The sequence below is a fragment of the Scyliorhinus canicula genome, chromosome 21, assembly GCF_902713615.1.
Source record: "Scyliorhinus canicula chromosome 21, sScyCan1.1, whole genome shotgun sequence".
NCBI lineage: Eukaryota > Metazoa > Chordata > Chondrichthyes > Carcharhiniformes > Scyliorhinidae > Scyliorhinus > Scyliorhinus canicula.
Window position 1 is genome coordinate 24898801 of NC_052166.1, and position 27758 is coordinate 24926558.

Genomic DNA, 27758 nt, shown 5'->3' on the forward strand with positions numbered 1-27758 from the left:
TGAGCGATAAGAAGATAAGTGGTTTGAAAGGAACATTATCGGTAAAGGTGGGGATATGTGGGATTGGTGGAGAGAGCAGTATTATGCCACTATGTAAGGTGAGGTTAGAGAGCCTGGTGAAAAGTGGTGAAATGGCAACAGGAATAATTTTTAAAAAACAGTGCCAGGGGTACAATTTATCCTCGGTAATGATATAACTGGATCACAGGTGGGAGTGCAGCCTACCGCAGTGGAAAAGCCAGTGGAAAGTCAACTGAGAATTTGCAAGACGTATATCCGGGAGTGTTTCCTGATTGTGTGGTAACCTGATCACAGGCTGAGACAGGAGGAACAAAACTTGAGGAATGCTGATAAGGAGGCTCTGAATCAATTGTCAGAAAACCCTGTCTGATCAAATGTTTAATCAAGACCAAGAGCAGGTGGTGGATGAAGCAGATTTAGTTAATTCAGGCAAGTCGGTTGAATTACAGCAAAAAGATTCTGAGATAAAGAAGTTCTATCAGAAAGCATATACAGAAATGGAAACTGATTGTACTCCAGAATGTTATTACCTTAGAAATCATGTAATTGTGAGAAAATGGAGAGCTTTACATATTCAAGTAGATGAGAATGAGATGGGTAGAATCAAGTGGTATTACGTGGGTTATAGAAAGGAAGTTTTGCAGGTAGTGCATGAGGTTCCAGTAGCCGAACATTTAGGGTGAGAATGGCTCAGGAGAAAATTACGGGGTGGCATGGTGGCGCAGTGGTTAGCATTGTTGCTTCACAGCTCCAGGGCCCAGATTCGATTCCCGGCTTGGGCCACTGTCTGTGCAGAGTCTGCACATTCTCACCATGTCTGCGTGGGTTTCCTCCGGGTGCTCTGGTTCCCCCCCATAGTCAAAAGATTGTGTGGGATCCCTGCATAAAAGCAAAAGTGGGAATCAATATCTGTGGGCAGCACGGTAGCACAGTGGTTGCATGGGTTTCTTCCGGGTGCTCAGGTTTCCTCCCACAGTCCAAAGATGTCCAGATTAGGTGGATTGGCCATGATAAATTGCCTTTAATGTCTAATAAAGTTAGGTGGGGTTATTGGGTAAGAGGGACAGGTTGGAGGTGTGGTGCTCTTTCCAAGGTCCAGTGCAGACTCGATGGGCTGCATAGCCTCCTTCTGCACTGTAAATTCTATGTCTATGTTAATCATAATGAATATGTCTACTAGATGTCTAGATTCCATTGAGAAACAAAACATCTAAGAGAGTTGTAGAGGGTTTTAACCAAAGGTTTTACTAGGTATGGACTGCCAAAAGAAATTCAATCAGATCAAGGAGTTAATTTTATGATGAATTATACAAGGAGGTTATGGATAGCTTAGGAACAAGCAGTTTAACTCAACAATGTATTATCTGATTCTAGCACAATGGTGATACAGGAAGTGTTGGTACTAGGATCTGATCAGGAAGGACAGATGAAGGACTGAAGCTGTCTCACTGTTTCACAGACAGTATCGCCCATGGTGGAATCCGTAATACGGAGGCTGAAGAGCTGGGACAAATGTAGCCAGAATATTCAGCAAACATTTAACAATGGTGCAATGGTTGGTGTTTTACACTGTCCAAATGCACCAATTACTTTTGGCAATCCTCAACAGACAGCAAATGAAGCAGAACACAAAATAGTTAATAAATGTGTAGAACTGTTGATGAATGCTGCAACATCGATCAACAATCTGTCTTACTATCAAGTCGTAAAGCCAGGCAACTGCATGTAACTGAATTGTTAATTAAGTTTTTGTTGTGTAACAGTATGAAAACTATCAGAGATCACCTTTATGTTTGATAATACCAGGACTACTTGGACAGAACTAGTACAAACGTTTGCCCTGAAGAGAATGTCATTGTTGATGCCCTATCATGACTCTGACATGGGAGAAGATCACAATGGACTCTATTCATGTGATGTTTGCTTGATTAAAAATGGAAAATGATATATATTGTATAGAATGTAAATTGTATGTAATGTTAAGAAATGTTTAAAGTTGGAAAGAGTTCAGTAAATGAAGCAATCTGTGTATATTTGTTCTGTAAGCGGGAGGTGTTGTGATCAGGAGATGTTTGTAAATTGGATCCGGAAATGGGATCAAAGATGCAGTAGGTAATTTAGGGGTTAATAGACTGAGGGTAAAACTGCTAGTGCTGAATCAGAGGTATACACCCACACCTGATCTAAGCTACATTGTCCCCATTCAGAATTAAACTCGTTAATGGGAATAAACAGCATACCCTGTTCAGCAGGGATGATTCACTCAAGATCCATTGTCTTATGGGACTCTGATCTGATCAGCTATTAGCCCATTACTGAGTCTCATGGCCTCTTTTGCCCATAAATTGGAAGATAATTGCATATTCATAGCATGGGCCTGTTCTTTTTTTGTAAACGGGAGTGGGCAATCAAAAGTCCAGACAGCGATGATGAGTTAAAGTCTGAACATGCCTGAACACAAACATCTTTGAGGGGATGGGTGGAGCTTCGAGAAATAAAATAATCAGATTTGAACAAGTGGGACCGAAAGATTTGGAAAGCCACCTGGAGAAGTCATGCAAGGCTGCCACAAAGACTGGCTTTCGAAAAGGGGCTTGAAGGAGCTACTCCAACAACAGGAATATATTCTGCAAATGCAAGTGTAATTGTCGCCTGCCTGCTTAAATGGAGTTGAGAGCTGTATGTTCATTTCACTCGCTGTTCAATGGGAGATCGTATGCTGGGGTTAAGAGATACACATGAGCTGTTTTTGTTAGGTTTGAAGACATTTAAACATTGGTTTTGTTTTGTTTTAATAAAGTTTTGTTTGTAAAAAATAAGCAAGCCCTATTTCTTATGCACTTACTTCTGGAACGAATCGATCTTTCCGCACAGTCTTACAAAATGTTTTTTAAAACGTAGCGGTTCTGGTCCAGTATCTTAGCCACTTTTGGGATCTGACCAGGTGTCTGTAACATCACTTGGGATCAGGCATGCAGATAGCTGCAGAAAAGGCCCAGCACCAGCATTACACAAAATCCAAAACATCCAACATGGAGGTTGGGTGTTTTTGTTTTCTTTTTAGGGCTTCTCCGACACAGAAATTTCTGAATGTGCTTTGGAGTGTTTCTGGAGTTAGAATGGTGAGTTTTTGGATTTGGGGGTTAGGATTCGGGCAATCTCACAGGCAGGGCCAAAGAGTAGGTGATCTACCCATTCTTTGGGTCAAGAGCATTATAGGGAGTTGGAGCAGAGTCTGCAGAGAGGGAAAGCTCTGTGTGGTGCCCTATGCCAGGTTGCTGCCAATTCTACGGTCCTTGACAGTGACGGAAAGCTGTACAGCAGGCCTAACGTTGCACCCAGCATTTCCAGGTGCATGCCAGCTTGTATGCTTCTGTATCCCACCCCATTGAGGTGCTCATCTGAGTTTCCTGAAAGCAGAACTTGTCCGGCAGGAAAGCTCCTGAGAGCTGCCCTGGCCGCAGCCCATTGATGCCCAGTGACTCACTGTGTGCTGATCCCAACTCTATTCTAACCTGCAAGACATATGCATTGCCAATATGTGAGTTGGTAGCTAGTGAGTGTCAGATCGAGTGAGAGGACTTCTTCATCCATAGTGTGGTGTTGCTCTCCCTCCTTCCCCTGGAGTTTCCTTGACCGAGAAGATGGACAATCCTTGGGTGCCTGAAGGCAGATAATCAGGTGGGGAAGGTTGGGGGCGAGGGAAGGGTTTTGGGGTGGGAAACAAGATGTCCATGGTGTCATCATTTGCAGAATATTTATCATATCACGAAGCAGGGTGAGGGCGAGCTGGGAGTTGAGCGGGAATAAGGTTGGAACATATTGTTATCTTCACTGTTCTCAGTGAAGTTGAATGACACATGCTCTGTTACACCTGGCCGTATGATGTGAAGAACTATCTCATCCAAGGGCACTCAGGCTGTCTTTCGTCACCCGCTCGTCCTTCTGTTCTGTGCTTCCTTGCCCTCTGAGAGAGAGGGAAGGATGCCAGTAATTGTGAAGGTATTTAGGTGACGTGCCTGCTATCGCCGAATAACTGTCGGTATATGGACACAATGGGAGGTGGTTGTGAAACTGGTGCTTTGGTAAGTATTTGAGGGTGAGATGGAGCATCTAGATGTTACCGTGAGTCATGAGTGTTAGGAACTGCTGAAGAGTAAGTGATGGGGGTGTGGTACATTGTGCAGTGTGAGGGGCTTGTGATGAGAGGGATATATAATTTCATGTGAAGACGTATTCACTAACCTAGACCACTAATGCAACCCAATTGGGACCAAATACTGGGAATTTACCTCTCTGACCATTTGTTCACATTCCCTTCTAAGGATGGCCTAAAAGCCTTCCTCCCTCTGTAAGCCTCCACCACCAAGATGTCCAGTGCAGCATCTGTAACCCTGGAGCCCTCTCTACACTCCATTGTTACATTTTCCTTGTTTAGAATTGCAGCAATTGCATTCAGTAGCTAGCTCCAGTCGCTCCAGTCTTTACGAGGAACAGACTGCCTTTAAGGACAGAAAGCCGGTTGCATCACATCCAAACATTGCTTGATCTTTGCAGTGTCCAGCTGATGCTAGAATCCTGCAAATGGAGGTGGCCGCACCAAACTTTCAGGCTTCCACTGTAACTGGAGCAAACCACTTTTGAGCTTAATGGGCCTAATTGGCAGACTCATCATATTTCCTGTCAGCCTTTAAAGACTTGTGGATTCAACAATGGTTCCTTGATTTCTAGAGTAATTTGTTGCTTGTATATCATTTTTGGATGTCCTGAAGGTGCTATGTTGATGTGAATTCTTCAGAAAATTCCCATTTGACCAGATTAAGAGGTTGGAACTGACCTAAATATAAGGTGGGTCTGGCACGGGTTAGGTACTGGTTAAGGAGGACATTTGAACATCATCATCTGGTCATTATCTAATTTCTGTGTGTGCGATCTTGCCTTGTTTTGTGAAACTTGGCTGAAGTGTTTTCTAGATTATAATCATGGCTACCATTAAATTAGTATTTAATTAACTGTAAAAGAAATTACAAAGGCACTATAGAGCAGTGATGGCAACGTAGGCTAGTGAGTAGGCCCCATGAGTGACCCTCCTTCATCTCAGTGGGCCACAAGATTAAAATTGGACTTGTTCACTAACAATGATCCCATGAATAAAATTAAACACATTTAATACATGGCAAATATTTCATAACAAGTTATAGAAAATACGTAATCATTTATATTTTCATAGGATTGCTATCAACTACAAATGATTAAAACAAAAGAAATGTTTATACTCTGGACACTGAGGGAGCGCATGGTTCTCAGGGTCAATATTTTGAGCAATCAGCACGCATTTTACTTCACTCGCCCTTGCTCTACAAGCATATCACTTCAGTCATACCAGTAGGAAAAAAACTACACGGATAAGTGGAATGTCGTGACTTTGCACGTGGGCAACGGTCAAGAATAAATGTCTTGTAGCCTGCATTCAGAACCTTCAGGACCGCATATGGGCCCCGGTTCGCAAGTTGCCCGCCACTGCTTTAGACATTTAACTCGTCATTTGTGCCGTGGGTAATAAACTCAGTTCTCTCCCTTAATTAATATCACTGCTATCCACTTTCCACCAATAAAGTCTGGGACCATTAAATGAAGCCCTAGTGCCAAACTTTTCAGAAGCTTCTCAACAAAGTCCTTTATACAATGCAACAAGAAATCCTGGGCTGTGTGTATCCCATGTGAACACACAGTAGCACAGTGGTTAGCACTGCTCTCTCACAGTGCCAGGGACCCGGGTACGGTTGTAATGTTTGGGTGGATGTCCATGTGGAGTTTGGACGTTCTCCCCGTGTCTGCGTGGGTTTACTCCGGGTGCTCCAGATTCCGCTCACAGTCCAAAGATCTGCAGGTGAGGTGGATTGGCCATGCTAAAAAAGAAATTGTCCCTTAGTGTTCAAATATGTGCAGGGTTTGTGGGGTTATGGGGATTGGGTGGGGGACTGGGCCTCGATATGGTGCTCCTACAGAGGGTGGGTGCAGATTCAATGGGCCGGATGACCTCCTCTGCAATGTCGGGATTGTATGGATTCTATGGATATCTCTAACGCCAACAAACAGCTCCACATACCCTACTTACACTCCACCTTAGGTACATGTACTGTAGACTGCTGTTCCTGAGTGAAGCTGATAGCTCGATGTCTAGTTTATAGTAGAACTGGTGCTGGGTGATTCCTGTCTTACCACAGAAGGAGAAATTGTCAACTGGGACTAAGAAATCACCAACAAACAGAACTGAAACAGAAGGCTCTGCTACATTCTCGGACCATTTTGGGGGCAATCACAGATGGTAAATCCCAAGAATACCTGCAGACAAGAAATTCTAACACCTCATTTAAGTACCAGACACTCACAAAAAGCTGCCATCAGGAGCCATTAGAGCAATGTATTTAAAAGAGCATTTGTATATGCTTTCACTGTTAATGTGGGAATCATAAACAGTGTGTGGTTTAACTGGGATTGGTGTTAGTGATTTTAGGAATGAGTCCAAAATACATAAAACACAAACAAATGTTCTATTTTCACTGTTGCCAGAGCAGTCCTAATAACAATTGCATTTATTTATTAAGTTCTTATTTCTATGCTATTTTGTAATATAAAAATGAGCTTGCTTTCTCATCTCGACTGCTTATTATGAAAACAGAAGAGGATTTGAAGGATTCTCTTCAATTTTGACCTGTAATTTAAAAAGATAAAATATGACAAAAATTGACAGCCATTACCTCTACTGAAATAACACTCGCAGTAATAATTTACATCTGTTTATCTATTCAATGCATCTTTATTGTACCACAGACTGAGATTATGGTGATGACTCGTTAATAGTACTAATATTTTGTGTGTTGAACGTTTGTCTGTAGCGATACCTCTATTTCCTCAGACTTGAAAGTGTGATCTCCAGGGAGTTGAGAATTTCCATTGTCTATTAACTATCATCCTTGAAGTTGTTGCCAAGTGATGTGGTGGGGTGGGATGGAAGGTGGGGATGTAAAATGAGGCGGGCGGTGGGGTGGGCGGGGGTGGTATATAATTCAGTAAACCACAAAATTCAGCTCGGATCCGAAATACTCTGTTTATATTGCTAATGATCTACCATCCAAACAGTGCAACTGTGCATAAAATGGCTTGGTTCAATGATAAGCAAATCACTTCCCCTCTTTATGCGGAAACAAGTTAACCATTCTGATCTCTTATTCATTGTCTATATTAATAAAGATAACCTGGATTAGGTGAGAGCTAGGCAGATAATTCAAATCCACATCTAAGATGCTGAGATCACAAATTGCAACGCGATGTGTGATCCTGGATGTTAGTGCGGAATGTTAATGACAGGAAATTTTTTAAAGAAGAAATCACTCTCTCTTGGGACGTGGCTATGCTGGCATTTGTTGCCCATCACTAGTTGCCGTTGAGAAGGTGGTGTGGTGTGCTGCCTTCTTGAACTGTTGCAGTCCATCGGGGTATCTGTAGCAGTTTGGTGTAACTGATGGTAAAGCTGTGATGTCACAGTGTACAATAACACAATAATGAGGAAAAAGTGAGAGTGAACCCAAGGGCAAGACGGGGAAGTCTGATTTATTTTGGTCATACAGCGGAAATAAAATGAATGAAAGACACCATAGTCTGCTGGGACCAGAGGCTGCTCTCCCTTTTTGAGAGAGAGCTGATTGGTGGTGATTTAACCTGAGGGTCACCACACCTCAGGCGAGGTGGGAGGTTGAGGAGGCGGAGTCTTCATGGATAAGCTCAGCAGGTATGGGAATCGAATCCACGTCGCACTCTGCATCAAGAACTATCCATCCAGCCAACTGATACAGCTACCAGAACGTTGGCTGACATGTTTTTACCATATCTGCATCATTTAAAAAGGAATTTAATCAGTAATTGGAAAGAAAAAGTGCAACAAGACATAGAAAAGGCAAGGAAATGGGATTATAGTCATTAGCTTAAACTGAAAAGCTAAAATTGGTGCGGATGCTGTGGCCAAATGGTCTCATTCTGGGCTGGAAGTTGTATGAGAATATACAATATTCACCATGAAATATAAGTCTTTAGTATGCTGATTTTCTGCATTATGAGTTCAACTTTGGCTCTAAAATTGACATCTGCAACGCACACTTCTGCTGGGAACCTCATCAGAATTGTTCTTACTCGTTCATGGGATGTGATTGTCGCTGGTCAGACAAGCATTGATTCCCCATTGCTGATTGCCCTTGAGAAAGTGGAGGGGAGCTGCTTTCTTGAACCACTGCAGTCCCTGTGGTGTAGGTACACCCACAGTGCTGTTGGGGAGGGAGTTCAAGGAATTTGATCCAGTAACAGTGAAGAAACGGCGGTATATTTCCAAGTCGTGGTGAGTGGTTTGTAGGGTTTCTCCAGTTGGTGGTGTACCATTGACATCAACTGTATTGAACTGGATTCATTTTTAATCATCATGTCACAAATGTAATTATTAATTTTTAAGCTATTAGACTACATACAATAGATAAAATACAATTGTCAGCCTTTTACTTTTACTGTTGTTGGGAATAATAGAGAAGATATTTTCATTTGGAGGTGGGCAGGTTGTTGAGGGGCAGTGATATCCATTGACAGCAGATTCCTCCAATGATCTCATAGTTTGGGATCCTCTCGGAAGGTGCGATCACAATATGGTGGAATTTAAAGGAAGGTGAGAAGGTAAAATCAAACACTAGTGTTTTGTGCTTAAACAAAGGAGATTACAATGGGATGAGAGAAGAGCTAGCTAAGGTAGGACCAAATACTTTATGGTGAAACAGTTGAGGAACAGTGGAGAACCTTCCAAGTGATTTTCCACAGTGCTCAGCAAAGGTTTATACCAACAAAAAGGAAGGACGGTAGAAAGAGGGAAAATCGACCATGGATATAAGGAAATAAGGGAGAGTATCAAATTGAAGGAAAAAGCATACAAAGTGGCAAAGATTAGTGGGAGACGGGAGGACTGGGAAACCTTTAGGGTGCAACAGAAAGCTACTAAAAAAGCTGTAAAGAAGAGTAAGATAAATTATGAGAGTAAACTTGCTCAGAATATAAAACAGATAGTAAAAGTTTCTACAAATATATAAAACAAAAAAGAGTGGCTAAAGTAAATATTGGTCCTTTAGAGGATGAGAAGGGAGTTTTAATAATGGGAGATGAGGAAATGGCTCAGGAACTGAACAGGTTTTTTGGGTCGGTCTTCACAGTGGAAGACACAAATAACATGGCAGTGACTGATAGAAATGAGGCTCTGACAGGTGAGGACCTTGAGATGATTGTTATCACTAAGGAGGTACTGATGGGCAAGCTAATGGGGCTAAAGGTAGACAAGTCTCCTGGCCCTGATGGAATGCATCCCAGAGTGCTAAAAGAGATGGCTAGGGTAATTGCAGATGCACTAATGATAATTTACCAAAATTCACTAGACTCTGGGGTGGTCCCAGCGGATTGGAAATTGGCAAACGTGACACCACTGTTTAAAAAAGGAGGTAGGCAGAGAGCGGGTAATTATAGGCCAGTGAGCTTAATTTCGGTCGTAGGGAAGATGCTGGAATCTATCATCAAGGAAGAAATAGCAAGGCATCTGGGTAGAAATAGTCCCATTGGGCAGACGCAGCATGGGTTCATAAAGGGCAGGTCATACCTTGCTAATTTAGTGGAATTTTTTGAGGACATTACCAGTGGGGTAGATAATGGGGAGCCAATGATGTGGCATATCAGGATTTCCAGAAAGCTTTGACAAGGTGCCACACAAAAGGTTGCTGCATAAGATAAAGATGTATGGCATTAATGGTAAAGTAGTAGCATGGATAGAGGATTGGTTAATTAATAGAAAGGAAAGAGTGGGGATTAATGTGTGTTTCTCTGGTTGACAATCAGTAGCTATTGGTGTCCCTCAGAGATCAGTGTTGGGCCCACAATTGTTCACAATTTACATAGATGATTTGGAGTTGGGGACCAAGTGTAATGTGTCCAAGTTTTCAGACGACACGAAGATGAGTGGTAAAGCAAAAAGTGCAGAGGATTCCTGAAGTCTGCAGAGGGATTTGGATAGGTTATGTGAATTGGCTAGGGTCTGGCAGATGGAATACAATGTTGACAAATGTGAGGTTATCCATTTTAACAGTAGAACAGTACAGCACAGAACAGGCCCTTCGTCCCTCAATGTTGTGCTGAGCAATGATCACCCTACTCAAACCCATGCATCCACCCTATACCCGTAACCCAACAATCCCCCCATTAACCTTACTTTTTAGGACACTACGGGCAATTTAGCATGGCCAATCCACCTAACCCGCACATCTTTGGACTGTGGGAGGAAACCGGAGCACCCGGAGGAAACCCACGCACACACGGGGAGGATGTGCAGACTCCACACAGACAGTGACCAAGCCGGGAATCGAACCTGGGACCCTGGAGCTGTGAAGCATTTATGCTAACCACCATGCTACCGTGCTGCCCCACGGTAGGAATTTTGGTAGGAATAACAGCAAAAGGGATTATTATTTCAATGATAAAATATTAAAACATGTTGCTGTGCACAGAGACCTGGGTGTGCTCGTGCATGAGTCGCAAAACGTTGGTTTACAGGTGCAACGGGTGATTAAGAAGGCAAATGGAATTTTGTCCTTCGTTGCTAGAGGAATGGAGTTTAAGACTAGGGAGGTTATGCTGCAATTGTATAAAGTGTTAGTGAGGCCACACCTGGAGTATTGTGTTCAGTTTTGGTCTCCTTACCTGAGAAAGGACGTACTGGCACAGGAGGGTGTGCAGAGGAGATTCACTAGGTTAATCCCAGAGCTGAAGGGGTTGGATTACGAGGAGAGGTTGAGTATACTGGGACTGTACTCGTTGGAATTTAGAAGGATGAGGGGGTATCTTATAGAAACATAAAATTATGAAGGGAATAGATCGGATAGATGCGGGCAGGTTGTTTCCACTGGCGGGTGAAAGCAGAACTAGGGGGCATAGCCTCAAAATAAGGGGAAGTAGATTTAGGACTGAGTTTAGGAGGAACTTCTTCACCCAAAGGGTTGTGAATCTATGGAATTCCTTGCCCAGTGAAGCAGTTGAGGCTCCTTCATTAAATATTTTTAAAATAGAGATATATAGTTTTTTGAAGAATAAAGGGATTAAGGGTTATGATGTTCGGGCCGGAAAGTGAAGCTGAGTCCACAAAAGATCAGTCATGATCTCCTGAATGGCAGAGCAGGCTCGAGGGGCCAGATGGCCTACTCCTGCTCCTGGTTCTTATGTTCTTATGAATACTCAGGTAAAGTCTTAACCAGCATAGTAGAAGCTAAAAAGGGGTGCCTGCACAGTTGTCAAGCTACATGTAACTGTGGTTCCAAGATTCAGCACAGTTATAGCCAAAGTATCTCTTCTGCCTTACAAAATATAGGAAGAGTTTTGCCACTTAGCCAGTGACCCTTTAAAGTGAGCTAACAATAGCAAGATGGATTACTGTGTGAATTAGTAAACTACCAGTTCAGATTCCCAGTGGAGCATCAACTGATGTGATACCTGAACAAATATCTGCATCGCCAAAGGTTGAGAGTTGCTCAGTTGGTTGACTGCTGCTACTGGGGACAGATCCAGGCAAAGTTCATTTGGTCTATCGTCCTTCTGGGGGAAAAAAAACAACAAGAACTATACTTGGTCCTCACCAAGTAATCACTGTAACTGCTTGGACAATCTTGAGACTTCCATGGGCACAATAGCGCAATGAGATTAATGTAGGAGGGGACAAGGATTAGAACATTTCCCGTACGGCTACCAAAATACAGGAACATAGAAAATAGTAGCAGGAGTAGGCTATTCAACTCCTGGAACCTGCTCCGCCATTCAATTAGATCATGACTGATCTTCTACCTCAATGCCATTTCTGCACATTGCCCCATATCCCTTGATGTTGTTACTACATAGAAATATATCAATCTCTGTGTTGAACGTGCTCAATGACGACCACCCACAGCCATCTGAGATACAGAATGCCAAAGATTCACCACTTCCTGAGTGAAGAAACTTCTCATCACCTCAGTCCTAAATGGTCTGCGTCTCCTGGATCTAGACCCTGCCTCCCCCCCCCCCCCCCCCCACCCCCGCTTGCCCCGCGAGGGGCACATCCTTCCTGCATCAACCTGTTGATCCCTGTAAGAAATTTGTTTGTTTCCATCAGGTCACTTTTCATTCTTCCAAATGAGCAGTCATCTTAATACCATGTACCTTCCCTAATCCCACATCACTTTAGTCCTTAAATAAAAGCAAATTACCGCGGATGCTGGAATCTGAAACGAAAGGGAAAATGCTGGAAAATCTCAGCAAGTCTGGCAGCATCTCTAGGGAGAGAAAAGAGCTAACGTTTCGTGTCCGATGATTCTTTGTCAAAGCTCACTTTAGTCCTTTTTGCCTTCAACCAGGTATCTAACCTATTCCTAAATGTTATCACGGTCTCTGCTCCAATTACAAACTCTGGTGATGCATTTGTCATGACAACGGATCATAGCCCCGAATCACCTACCGACATATTGAACTTTGAGGTCAGGCATGTGTTTTTAAGGAAGGACATATAAGCCAAAGATTGCTGAGAATCTAAATTCTGAAAATATAATTCAGTGACTGGAAAGTTCCTGTGTGGTTTATACTAAGTCCCAGGAGAGACAATGAAATGCAGCACCCATTTTCAGAGAGATGAACTTCAAAGGAAGAGATGCAATGCAAAAACTGGACTGTCACCTCCTTCAGTGATAATGGCAGCTGATTACCATTTGGTAATACAGGAGAAACCATCTCCTGTGAGTTATATCCCAGACTAGGTAATGAACCCGGCCAGGTGTTAGATTTAGATATAGGTGAGCACTTTGGTGATAGTGATCACAACTCGGTTATGTTTACTTTAGCAATGGGCAGGGATAGGTATATACCGCAAGGCAAGAATTATAGCTGGGGGAAAGGCAATTATGGTGCTATTCGGCAAGATTTAGGATGTATAGGATGGGGAAGGAAACTGCAGGGGATGGGTACAATCGAAATGTGGAGCTTTTTCAAGGAACAGCTACTGCGTGTCCTTATAAGTATGTACCTGTCAGGCAGGGAGGAAGTTGTCGAGCAAGGGAACCGTGGTTTACTAAGGAAGTTGAAGCACTTGTCAAGAGGAAGAAGAAGGCTTATGTTAGGATGAGACATGAAGGCTCAGTTAGGGCACTTGAGAGTTACAAGTTAGCCAGGAAGGACCTAAAGGGAGAGTTAAGAAGAGCGAGGAGAGGGCACAAAAAGTCGTTGGCGGATAGGATCAAGGAAAACCCTAAGGCTTTCTATAGGTATATCAGGAACAAAAGAATGACTCGAGTAAGATTAGGGCCAATCAAGGATAGTAGTGGAAAGTTGTGTGTGGAATCAGAGGAGATAGGGGAAGCGTTAAATGGATATTTTTCGTCAGTGTTTACATTGGAGAAAGACAATGTTGTCGAAGAGAACACTCAGGTTCAGTCGACCAGGCTAGATGGAATTGAGGTTCAAAAGGAGGAGGTGTTAGCAATTTTGGAAAATGTCAAAATAGATAAGTCCCCTGGGCCAGATGGGATTTATCCTAGGATTCTCTAGGAAGCCAGGGAGGAGATTGCAGAGCCTTTGTCCTTGATCTTTATGTCGTCTTTGTCGACAGGAATAGTGCCGGAAGACTGGAGGATAGCAAATGTTGTCCCCTTGTTCAAGAAGGGGAGTAGAGACAACCCTGGTAATTATAGACCTGTGAGCCTTACTTCGGTTGTGGGTAAAATGTTGGAAAAGGTTATAAGAGATAGGGTTTATAATCATCTTGAAAAGAACAAGTTGATTAGCGATAGTCAACATGGTTTTGTGAAGGGTAGGTCATGCCTCACAAACCTTATTGAGTTTTTTGAGAAGGTGACCAAACAGGTAGATCAGGGTAAAGCTGTTGATGTGGTGTATATGGATTTCAGTAAGGCGTTTGATAAGGTTCCCCACGGTAGGCTATTGCAGAAAATAAGGAAGTATGGAATTGAAGGTGATTTAGCGGTTTGGATCAGTAATTGGCTAGCTGAAAGAAGACAGAGGGTGGTGGTTGATGGCAAATGTTCCTCCTGGAGTTCAGTTACTAGTGGTGTACCGCAAGGATCTGTTTTGGGGCCACTGCTGTTTGTCATTTTTATAAATGACCTGGAAGAGGGTGTAGAAGGATGGGTTAGTCAATTTGCAGATGCCACGAAGGTCGGTGGAGTTGTGGATAGTGCTGAAGGATGTTATAGGATACAGAGGGACATAGATAAGCTGCAGAGCTGGGCTGAGAGGTGGCAGATGGAGTTTAATGCGGAAAAGTGTGAGGTGGTTCACTTTGGAAGGAGTAATAGGAATGCAGATTACTGGGCTAATGGCAAGATTCTTGGTAGTGTAGATGAACAGAGAGATCTCGGCATCCAGGTACATACATCCCTGAAAGTTTCCACCCAGGTTAATAGAGCTGTTAAGAAGGCATATGGTGTGCTAGCCTTTATCAGCAGGGGGATTGAGTTTCGGAACCACAAGGTCATGCTGCAGCTGTACATAACTCTGGTGCGGCCGCACCTGGAGTACTGCGTGCAGTTCTGGTCACCACATTATAGGAAGGATGTGGAAACTTTGGAAAGGGTTCAGAGGAGATTTGCTAGGATGTTGCCTGGTATGGAGGGAAGGTCTTACGAGGAAAGGCTCAGGGAACTGAGGTTGTTTTCGTTAGAGAGGAGAAGGCTGAGAGGTGACTTAATAGAGACATATAAGATAGTCAGAGGGTTAGATAGGGTGGACAGTGAGAGTCTTTTTCCTCGGATGGTGATGACCAACACGAGGGGACATAGCTTTAAATTGAGGGGTGATAGATATAGGACAGATGTCAGAGGCAGTTTCTTTACTCAGAGAGTAGTAGGGGTGTGGAACGCCCTGCCTGCAACGGTAGTAGACTCGCCAACTTTAAGGGCATTTAAGTGGTCACTGGATAGACATATGGATGAAAATGGAATAGTGTAGGTCAGATAGGCTTCAGATGGTTTCACAGGTCGGTGCAACATCGAGGGCCGAAGGGCCCGTACTGCGCTGTAGTGTTCTATGTTCTATGTTCTACTGTGGATATGTGAGTTGAAAGAAAGCAGTTCCGGGTGAAAGACATGTTTGTGTTTTTACCCCTTCCAGGAAAACACAAGGAAAGGGGTTGAAAAGTCATCTGCAACTCTGGTCTCTGAGTGTTAGCCTGATGTTCCAGCTGTACTGTGCTAGTGTGTGCTTTGAAGATCATAGCTGAGAAACATCCACTAGGTATCCCTCCATTTGCAGGTAAAATAGTCTCTCTCTCTCTCTCTCTCCTCCCTTCTCTCTGATTGCTGGAAGCAAGTCACAAGTCAGCAAAACTACAATCGAAACGGAAACATGGCAACTCGAAGAATATCCAAATCAACTGCTCAACTGTCAAATCAGTGCTACCAGCCTCCTCCAACTTAATGGACGCAATGTTTCACCTTCCACTCCTCACGGACGAGCTAAAAAATGTTTTTCAGCATTTATTTTTGGACTCACTTCCAATTTCTAATCTTTGTGTATGTGCATACTTTTAAAAATTACTTTTCTTGCATTTTGGTAATTAATAAACTCACTCCTAAACTCAAGGACGTTTCGTTAAATTGGTTACTTTTAAAATGTCAATGAATTTGGACTGGGAAAAGGTATCCACAAGGGAAGAGATTCTTAACCTTGCTGTGACCAACCGTGGGAGTTAAATAAAGAAGGGGAGCCAATTCATCCCGACTCACCTGGGAGCATAACAATTTGTGGTACCTTGTCCAGAATCATAACAAGTATGGAGACCTTATCCTGGCACCAGTCAAAACAAATTCCACAATCACTCTATGGGCAGCACGGTAGCATGGTGGTTAGCATAAATGCTTCACAGCTCCAGGGTCCCAGGTTCGATTCCTGGCTGGGTCACTGTCTGTGCGGAGTCTGCACGTCCTCCCCGTGTGTGCGTGGGTTTCCTCCGGGTGCTCCGGTTTCCTCCCACAGTCCAAAGATGTGCGGGTTAGGTGGATTGGCCATGCTAAATTGCCCGTAGTGTCCTAAAAAGTAAGGTTAGGGGGGGGTTGTTGGGTTACGGGTATAGGGTGGATACGTGGGTTTGAGTAGGGTGATCATGGCTCGGCACAACATCGAGGGCCGAAGGGCCTGTTCTGTGCTGAACTGTTCTATGTTCTATGTTCTATCCTCTGTGAAAGCTATTCTTGATCTTTTACATTAGGTCTTGCATCTATGTTCCTTTGGACTAAATCTTTGGGAAGAGTTTACTGTCATCTACAACTGTCCTTTTTCCTCTTTTCTTTCATTTACCTTCAACTGAGGAAAACCTGTCCCTGGAGTGCTCACAACCTAACATGCAGACAGCCAGGCCAACCATAATCCCTCTATTCCAAATAAAACATTCCCAATTCTTGAAGTATTTCTTCATTACCATGATTTTTTTTTTAGTATTAGTTACGGGTGAGTTTTATCGTTATTGTTTGAGGGATAACTGCTGCGAAATGAAATGAATTTTAGACTAATTGTCAAAACAAGGTGCGCCCAAGATGAGTCCAGCTCAAGGCAAATTTTAAATGAAACCCTGTTTGCTATCTCCCCCGGAAAAAACAATTTCAACCCCAATCTCCGAAGAGTGGTCTGGATGTGCGAGGGCAGCATTTGCCCCCTTTGCAGTCCCATGGCTGCCTGAGTTGAGTCTGCCAATAAGAGAAGAATATCTTCCATTCATATGGCACCTTTGAAACTGGATTTTCCAAAGTGCTTCACAGCCAATGGTGCACTTTTTGCAGTGCAGCCTCTGATGTAATGTAGGAAGGGTGATAAAACCTGCGCACAGCAAGCCCCCAAGAAACAACAACGCGACAATTCCCATATCATCTGTTTTAGTGATGTTGGTTGAAAGATAAGCAATGACCATGACACTGGGGATAACTTCCTCTCATGTACTGCACTTTGAAAATGGAATAGAACACTATTAGTGCTAGAGTGCGATAACGCTCATCACTGAAAATATGCACAACAGCCAAGAAGATGAGTCTCAATCTCACTCACCAGCACTGCATTCAAACCCAGAGGAGAAAGCAAAATGTTCCCATTGAAAGTGCATCCCAGCACCTCATCGCTGTCAAATCAGCCAGCACCAGGCAATAGGAAAGTAAAGTTCTGTAATAAATCACTCGAGTAAAGAATTGTCTCCATTCCGAGAAATTCAACTCAACTACGGAGCGAAGTCAGCTCATCTTCTGGTCATGTAGCTTCATTCAAATCTTTTCTTTGATGAAAATGTAATTTAAATTTGGAAACCTCAGGGTAGCTGATACTGGCATTGTACACACGACTGTGGCGTTCCGGTGGAATTAATTTAATTGACATTCGCAGTAATTTTACCAAGAAAACGACTATTACTTTCAGACGTCACCTCATTAAAAGCAGCACGCAACACAGAACAAGTTGTTATTTCAATAACTGCTTAAAGGAAAACATAAATTGAATACTGAGTTAAGGTGCTTCAAACCTGTGAAATCTTTCATGTCCCCCCCCCTCCATGTTAACATTTTTTCAACATTCAATAGTGCATACCCCAGAATTATTGCAAAATAAAACGGAGAAAATAGTTTCTATTCATCTATTTTCCTGCAGACCTCTGTCATAATTTACATCCATGTATATGATGGAGTGCACACAGGCAGTGATTGACACACAGGATGACCAGTAAGCACACAGAACACAGCAGCCAATCACCAGATAGGACACGACCACTATAAAGCCAGAGGGCACCAGCTTTCCCGCTCTCTTGGGATCCAGCCTCTGAGACCGTCAGAGGTCATGAGGAGCAGCCAGTGCAAACACCATGTGGTAGTCAGTTAGTCAGGCTAGCCTCAGGTCTCCAGTCAAGTCAGCATAGTGTCAACCCACAGTTAAGCGTGTAATATAGTTAGATGTTAAATAAAATCGTGTTGCATCTCATCAAGTGTTGGAAGCCTGTCTCTCGCTACACTGCATCAAACGCAGTCCACATAGACCCAGCTTACCCAACACATCAACCTCTATCATTTTAAACACCTTAGATCACCTAACCCCTTCTCAGCTCAAGTGAATACAAATCAAGTTTTGCAATCTCATAATTTAACCTTGTGCTTAACTAAATCTTAGAAATCTGGGGTTGGGTTCTCTGTCCCACCGTGCCACATTTCTCTTTTTCCCCGCCGGCAGGATGCTCCATTATGCCGGCTAGTCAATGGGGGTTTCCCATAGTCGGGTAGCCCCATGCCCTCGGGAAACTCCCGGGCTGCCGGCAAAATGGAGCATCTCACCGGCAGAGAATCAAGCCCCAGGAATTTGCCAACATTGATTTCACGTGGCACCTGTTGCAACCCCCACTGGGATGACCTGATTGATCTCTCCATGGGGCTCGTGGAGTACTAGCTCCCCTCGCTGAGGGGTGGAGAATAACAGCGGGGCTCGACAACTTCACCTGATAAAAGCCGGCCCAGAAGTGAACTGGCATTTTTGGAAGTCCCCCGGCTGGGACGGGCTGTGCTACCCACCGTCGTGCAGCTTTATCTTGTTTCCAGAAATAAACGTCTTGGACTTACCTTTTCAAGACACCTCGTGATTACTATTGGCGCAATACAGCAGTCTTGTTGCTCCCGACTTGATGTCGGGACAAGGCTGTTGAATCTCCCGAGAGGCCTCTCATGAGATTTGTGAGGCTTGAAACGTCGCGTGAGATTCGACGGAACCTCACAAGGTGTCGCAATCTGTGCCTCGCCCTCGCTAGGGATTCCCTTGTGACCAGTTTGCTGGCAGGGGTGCACTTCATTGGGCAGGAGTGTGGCTGGTGGGGCAGGGCTTCTGCCCCAGGCTCCTTCATAAAATTGCCACAAGTGCAGAAGGAGCCCATTGAGTCTGCACTGATGCCCTGAGAGAGCACTCCATCAAGACCCCAACCTTTGGACACTAAGGGGAAATTAAGCATGGCCAATCTACCTCACTGGTACATCTTTGGACCAGGAGGAAACCCATGAAGACATTGAGGAGAATGTGCAAACTCCACATAGACTGTCACCTGATGTTGGAATCGAACCTGGTCTCTGGCGCTGTGAGGCAGCAGTACTAACCATTGTACCATTATGCCGCCCATCTGGGGAGAGGCCCACTACTGGTCTATTGGGCGCAAAAGGTGCAACCGGCCCACTCGAAATGAGCCAATGTGAAGATTTTGCTAGCTCTCCAGCCATTGGCCAAAACCTCCCACCGTGAGCACCACAAAATTCCACTCTCTATGTCAAAACCTGCTTCCCAGCTGAGTATCCTCTGAAATAGCTTACATCCCCCTCCCCCTCCATCATCCATGGCATGTTCTGCGGAGAGCGATCTGCCAGTTACTGGTGTGGGAGCTTCTGGTCCTGCCATTGTCACTGGGGTTCCCCATTTAACGCACCCCTCACCGTCATGTATTTCATGGCGGGGTGGCAGGGGGGTGGGGGGGGGGGATGGGTGCTGTCGGGGGAACTATAAAATCCCGCCAGAGCAAAGGGGCAGAAAATAATTTTACAATGATGCCGTGGTGTTCTGGATCTCTACTAGGGGGAAATTTTTTTATCTGCCCTGTCCTTACTGTAGCCTGACAAACATCTCAATCAAATCACTCCTCAATCTCCCAAACTTAAAATAATACAAGTTAAGCTTTGCCTTTTACTTCATAATTTAAGCTGCTGCCCGCTGAACCTTAGAGACCAGGAATTTGCCAACGCTGTTTCTGGATGAGAACCAATAAAATAAAGTGCAATGAGCACGAAATTCCACCCTGACATTTGGGTCACTGGCTCAAACCAGTGGTCAGGATAAGTTACCTATCTGTCCAGCACTGCGGCAATTCAATTAGCCACCTGTGGCAAGAGAGCGGAATTTTCCAAAAGTTGTACAGAATGCTGGAACTGGCGGGAAAAGCAGTGTGAAACTCGTTGGTTTTACGGCTGCCTTTTCGAGTCCGATCAAACGGCACGCTGTGCATTTTCATAGTGCGAGAAAGAATTACACAGCAAGCTGGGAGGGAGGAGCCTAAACTCGCCGTCAAAAGCTGACACCCCAACCTCAAAGTGGACTCATCCCATCCTTCCATGGACATCGGGAGAACCCCATCAGACAAGGGGAACGTCTCCAAACCTCACCCCCCCCCCCCCCCCCCCCCCCACCACTCAATGGTCGGGTCACCCCAACCACACCACACAGCATCAGGGTGACCCGACCCACCCCATCCTCACTAGCATCAGGGCACTTCCCATGATTCCATGTATCTGCCCACCCCCCACTGCCATGTAGGCACAAATTCTCCCCCCCCCCCCAGCATGATCACCCCTCTCCAACATAATGGAAGCACCCGAATGGTGTTTCTTAGGGGACACGCCCATGTCCCTGCCTCCTGTCACTGCCTCACTGTCACTGCCTCCCTGGCACTGTCCTCTGGCACTGCCAACTTGGCATGGGTCTTATATTATTTCTCTGCCCAAATAATGCTTGTAGTCTTCCAGTTGAAGTAAATGCTTTATTGAGTAAGTTTGTTCGCTCTCCAGAGCTTAAACTAGACGTTATATGAACACGATTGATTAAGAAGTGCACCTGTGCTGAGCTGCCTGTCTGTGTCTGGTCACTAGCTGCTGTTCCTGTGAAGAGGCTGATCCTGGCTTCCGTCTGTCTATTTGTACATCTCTAGTGCTACCTCTAGTGATTACTTAGTTGTAGTGTATTTGCATTGATCCCTTGTGTACGTGCAGATGTGCAGATCACTACATCCCCCCTTTTTTCTTGTTACATATTTTCTGTACGGTATTAAGGAAAATTGTACAAAACAGGTAGATAATGATGATATGTACACATTGTGATAATATTGATAATTATACAAAGTCAATTAATATTTATGAGTCCAATCTTTATAAACATTCTTTCCAGTCTAAACTTTAAATTTAGTCAGTTGAGTTTCTTTCTTCTTCTGCTGTTGAAATGGTGATGTTGACATTTAAATGTCTGTGTGAACTTCATCAGTGTTCTTGTGTTTAAGTAACCAACAAGACATCATGAGGTTTTGGAATGGTCGAATCACTTTTGTTGTCGGACCTGGATCTTTTCCTGTGCTTGCGATATCGATTCTGAATGTCATCTTTGTTGTCTGACCTGGACTTTTTACTGTGCATGCAGTATTGATTCTGTATGTCATCTGCTTTGAAAACTGGTTTGCTTGTTTGGTGTGGAGCAAATATGAATTTGTGCGATTCGTTGTCATGCTATGTTATGTTATTTTGATTTGATTTATTATTGTCACATCATAGATCATAGAATTTACAGTGCAGAAGGAGGCCATTCGGCCCATCGAGTCTGCACCGGCTCTTGGAAAGAGCACCCTACCCAAGGTCAACACCTCTACCCTATCCCCATAACCCAGTAATCCCACCCAACACTAAGGGCAATTTTGGACACTAAGGGCAATTTATCATGGCCAGTCCACCTACCCTGCACATCTTTGGACTGTGGGAGGAAACCGGAGCACCCGGAGGAAACCCACGCACACACGGGGAGAATGTGCAGACTCCGCACAGACAGTGACCCAAGCCGGAATCGAACCTGGGACCCTGGAGCTGTGAAGCATTTGTGCTATCCACTATGCTACCGTGCTGCCCATGCATTAGTATACAGTGAAAAGTATCGTTTCTTGCATGCTGTACAAACAATGCATATCATACATAGGGAAGGAAGGAGAGACTGCAGAATATAACGTTACAGTTATAGTAAGGTGTGGAGAAAAGATCAACTTAATACGAGGTAGGTCCATTCAAAAGTCTGATGGCAGTAGGGAAGAAGCTGTTCTTGAGCCGGTTGGTACGTGACTTCAAACTTTGGTATCTTTTTCCTGACAGAAGAAGGTGGAAGAGAGTATGTCCAGGTTGCGTGGGGTCTTTAATTATGCTGGCTGCCTTTCTGAGGCAGCGGGAATTGTGGACAGAATCAATGGATGGGAGGCTTGTTTGCATGATGGACTGGGCTACATTCATGACCTTTTGTAGTTTCCTGCGGTCTTGGGCAGGTCAGGATCCGTACCAAGCTCTGATACAACCAGAAGGAATGCATTCTATGGTGCATCTGTAGAAGTTGGTGAGAGTTGTAGGTGACATGCCAGATTTCCTTAGTCTTCTGAGAAAGTAGAGCCATTGGTGGGCTTTCTTAACTATAGCGTCAGCATGGGGGGAGTAGGACAGATTGTTGGTGATCTGGCCACCTAAAAACTTTCGACCCTTTCTACTTTGTTCCCATTGATGTAGAAAGGGGCATGTTCTCCACTACGCTTCCTGAAGTCGATGACAATCTCCTTTGTTTTGTTGACATTGAAAGAGAGATTATTGTCGTTGTTGTTTGTACTCTTACCATTGTTTTAGACTGTGCTGTTACATGGTCCATCATGTGCAGAGTTGTGCCATGTTGTACAGCTCATTGTTTCATTGTTGTTGGTTTTGTTGTTTCTGTTGTCTTTGTTGTTGTGTTTTTGTTGTGCTTGTTGTAGCTATTGTTGTCTTTTATGTTGCTTTTGTTGTTGTTCTTGTTGTTGTTTTTGTTGTGCTTCTTGTTGCTTTTATTGTGCTTCGTGTTGTAATTTCTGTTGTTGTTCTTGTTGTGCTCAATGGCTGTTCCCTGTGGATAATTTGAGTCATTCTCAAAGGTATTGGTATCAATGTCCTTTGTGGTATCTGATGTTTCATTGAGTGTTTCAATTTGAGGTTTGTGAAAATGATCTGATGTTGCACTGATCCTGGTGACATCAGTCATTTGAGGTTGATTTGATTCCTCTTTGATCTCTTGGTGCTCCACTTCTTGAGTCATTTCTGGTTTATTTGAATCATCTTTGATCTCTTTGTGTTCCTCTTCTGGAGTCAGCGTTGTCAAGATTTCAGTTTCTTGTAGGTTTTCAAGAGTAGATGAGGTTTTAGTTGATGCGGTCTCACTGGACTCGAGTAGTTTTACTTTGAATGTTGAGCGTTTCTGTGCAGATGTGCTGAGATCTGTCAGTCTCGCTGTGATCTTGCACATCATGTATGCTGATTGTGATCATTATGTCACTATTCATACATAGTGTGGTTAGACATTCGTTGTCTTCTTGTTGTTCATTAAAAAAGGTAGATAGACCTTCGTATTCGTCTTTTTGTTGTTCAAATGAGCTGGGTAGACTTTAACAGTCTGCTTCTATTTGCTTAAATAAGATGGATAGATCGTCATAGTCTTCTTCGTGCATGGTCATCGCTCTGGTCTTTAATTGCTTCCAATTTGGAGTCTGGCAATGAGCTCTCTGTGGAGGTTTCCCTCGCTCTCTGTGGAATCTTTCATCACTCTGTGCGGAGTCATGCAGTTTACTCTCTGTGGAGTCGATCTCTCAATGGTGCTCTCTCAACGGAATCAGTCAGTACTCTCTGTGTAGCGTCGTTTTCTTCTTGGCTATTCAACAGGTTGCTGTCATCCAATGTATCAACGATCTATATCAACGAACTGCCATTGTCTCATGGCATTGGATTCATCTACCATGAGTAGAGCCGTGTTGAGATTTGTAACAGTGTTACTAATGCTATGATGGTCACATCCGAATAACTCAGCCATGTCTGAGTAGTATTCTTTGATAAATAAATCATCTTCTTTAGTTTTGGATTTGTTAATGTGCTCTTCACTTTTTCACAGTAACTTCATTGAAGCCTACGTGACAAAAAGCGATTATTTTTATTACTTTCAATGCTGCAAGCTGCTTGTTCCAGGGTGCTGCAGAAGTTATTTTCAACTTGTGGTTAAATTTCAGGCAATATTGTGCCTTTTGAGGTAAAGGTTTTGGGTTTTATACCTTTAACAGCCTTATTTGTGATTTTCGGGCATTTCCCCTTTAGGTGGGCGTGGGCTGTGTCTTCTGACATCATGACACTCATGATGTCATATACTAATCAATTGGGCATGCGCAAATCAGTCACCGGGCGTTGTGCGCTTTCTCTTCAACTGCGTATGCGCGGCGTGCGCATGCGCAGTCCGATTCTCGAACAGTGTGCAATCTTTCTCCAACTGCGCATGCACGTGACTTGTGAATGCGCAGAATGATCTTCGCCAAATACGTCTTTTCTCAACTGCACATGCGCGGCTTTGGTTTCCCGCGCATGCGCAGAATGGAATTTTGCCAGTTTGCGTCTTTTGTTGATGTGCGCATGTGTGGACAGTCCTGAATCAGAGGTGCTGCGATTAAAAAGCTGGTTTGAACACAGAGACACAATTTTAAGTTTCTCAGCCTTGTGGAGAACTTTTTTGGCATTCTTTGTTTATGAAAGCTCAAGGTACTGATTATTATTTTTTTCTTGCGATATCCATTTTTCAATCGTGATTTCCAGCGTTAAACCTTTCTGTTTTAACAATGATTGTCTGAGTTCCGCATCACTTATTCCCTGTGCAATTTGGTCTCTGAGTATTGAGTCCCTTAAAGCAGTATCACTTTCAATTTGGTTCTGTCTTCACTTTCCAAGTAATTAAAGGAGTTATGGATCTCTCTAGCTTGATGTCCTGCTATTGCTAGTAGCAGTGCCATTTTTTTTGTCTTCAGGGGCTGTGTTCAAATCATTAGCTACCATATATATTTGGAACATTTGTTTAAAAAATTTCCAGTTGTCACATAAGTTACCGATTGTTTTCAGCTGCCGTGGAGCTCGACCATGTTCCATCAAATTGGTCGGTTGTCAAGGATCCATGTGCTGCAAGGTCTTCCACTGTCGAACAGTTGGTACTTTTGTTTCTGTCTTTTTGTCTTTAAGCTTTCCTGAAGTCCTGGTACCATATATTATTTCTTATGCCCGAATAATGCTCGTAGTCTTCCAGTTGAAGTAAATGCTTTATTGAGTAAATTTGTTGTCTCTCCAGAGCTTAAACTAGATGTTACATGAACATGGTTGATTAAGAGGTACACTTGTGCTGAGCTGTCTGTGTCTTGTCACTAGCTGCTGTTCCTGTGAAGAGAGTGATCCTGGCTTTTGTCTGTTTATTTATACATCTCTAGTGTTCCCTTTTGTGATTACTTAGTTGTAGTGTATTTGCATTAACCCCTTGTGTGCATGCAGATCACAACAGCTGTCTCGTGAGAGTTAACAGCCATAACAGGATCTGTGCCCATGGCGAATGGGCCCTGAAAATTTCACGGAGAGTTTTATTCTGCAGCTAATGAGGTGATGGTAACAAGAGACAATTAATCAGCTTGACCTCCAGACAGTCGAGTCACGAGTATGCCAAGCCCGATGTCACTGTTCTGCTGTCACAGCTAAATCGTTTTCAGGTGCTTTGTGATTTGCAGCAGAGTGAATGTGATAGATCTCAGATCATTTCCTGGCATCTCTCCATCCTTAACTGATAGAAAGACATAAATGAGATATGTGACTGAGAGAGTGAAAGTCTGTGATTTGCCTGCAACAGGTTAAGCTGCAGCTACATACAAGATAATTGATCAATTCTGAAAGCATTGTACTTAAATTGTTTCTATAGAATACAGATAGTGGACAATTAAGTAGATGTGAAGATTTATTTCAAAGGCCTAATTTGTCACACCTTTACAGAATTTAAATTTTTGATGAAGAACTGATACTTTATCCTCGTGGTTCTTTCCTCATTCAAGGCGTTCCTGAAAACCGGACTCTTTGACCAAATGTTTAATTGTCAGCCTGAATGTCTCTTTATGGGGCTCGGTAACATCATTTTGCGATTATGCCCCAGTGAAGTGCTTGTAAAATGGATGTTTTACTATATGGTCAAAGAGTGACATAAATGTAACTTGTTATACCAGCAGATCCAGACAAGGTGTTACCGTTGCATTCGCCCCCTCAGGAGAACTTGGTGTACATAAAACATTAAATAAATGTTTCAGGTCACTGTGAACCACACATGGGGTTGACGTTTAAGCGGTGGCAGGGTCATGCTCCCGTCCCCAGCATAAACCTTTGGGTGAGCCACCTGCGCTGGTTCGTCCCAGAACCATTTAAAGGCTGCTGGGCATTTATCTGGCTTGAGGTAAGACTTCCACTTCCATCAGAGAGAGAGGTCCTGCCTCTGAAAGCTGCCAGTGGATCAAGTTAGGAGTGCGTACGGTGGCCACCAGGGACTGCAATAGACCCTACAGAAGCCAAGGAGATTGAACTTACCTCTGAGGTCTCGCTGGGAACTGGCAGCCAGGCCCGGTGATGGATTTCAGGGGTAGGCTGGGGTTGATTGACAGGGCCAACTAGGGGGTGATTGACAGTGATAATTGGTGACGCCTTGAGTTGGGAGGAGCTCCGATAAGCACAGCCATCATGACCAACAGGCACCCACCCCAGCCCAGCCATGAAGCTGGATACTTGTTGCCCATTCACGGTAACGTCCCAACAGTGGAGGCCCTTGATTGGTCATTAATTCACCCATCAGTATGCAAGCTGCCCGACACCTCACCCACTATGGGTAAAATGCCTCGGCTGTCAAGCAGGGGTTGGCAAGGCAATCACTCGGTGCTGCTGCCATGCCTCCCAATGTTACTCCTAAAGCACGCCAACCCATTCCTGAGCAGGAACTTAAAATTCCAGCCATACCCTGAAACACTCGACAGGTCCTGCCTTTTGTTCCCAATAATCATAAACCATAAAGTTCTTCATTTCAATTCTGCAGATTGAGATTGAGATACATTTGATTTTATCTGGGAGGGAGATGAGAAACATTCCAAATGGAATGTAGATGAAAGCAAATCGAAGATCCATTGGCAAGTCCAGAATGTGTCAAATAACTACTCCTTGTGAAGGCACGTTGGTCAATTCTTTTTCCGGGAAGGATTCTGGAATTGAATATTAATATTGATATTTATTTATATTTACGAATCACCTTGTTCCAAACAAGATAAAGCTGCGTAGGTTTGTCATGGGGGCTGGATACACAAGAGGATCATTGACGGTTATTGAGCCATTTTGCAGGATGTCACACTCAGCATGCATTGCACACAAGGGGAATGAGAATAAATGGGAAAACCTCATGAGGTAGATTTTCAGCTTGCTGCCAGTGAGATAAGACACTGGTGTTGTGGATAGGTCAATTATTGTAGAAAATGCTGGGCTGGTAATTCTTCTGGGGTTTTGTGCCAACTGGTCAGCAAATATTTTCTCTGCCCCCATTCTGTTCAGGATGACCTGACCTGTTTGGGGAGAGGATGAGGGGCTCTATGGGTGGCATATTAAGGCAGTTGTTGATGGTTGCCGCCCTGCTGTTGTACTCCCATAAGTATCCGACACACCACCCCCTCCTCTGCTCCCTGGAGTCATAATTACCAGAAAAGAAGACATAGCCCACACTCAGAGCCTTGTTCTGCATCAATTGTGATGAAGTGGAGATGGTTGACCGCTTCAAATGCATCACCAATAATCTGCCCTGGTCCACCCATGTCAACATTGTAGGAGCTTTTTTCAAGGCCTGAGTACTGAGCCAGTCTTTACGTGGGGTTTCTCCCGCAGTGTTATGGCTTAGCTTAATAAACAGAGCAGACACACAATCTGGTTAAGACAACTTTATTATCCCAAGCTTGGTCTTGTGTACACGAGAGATCGACCTGAATACATTCCAAA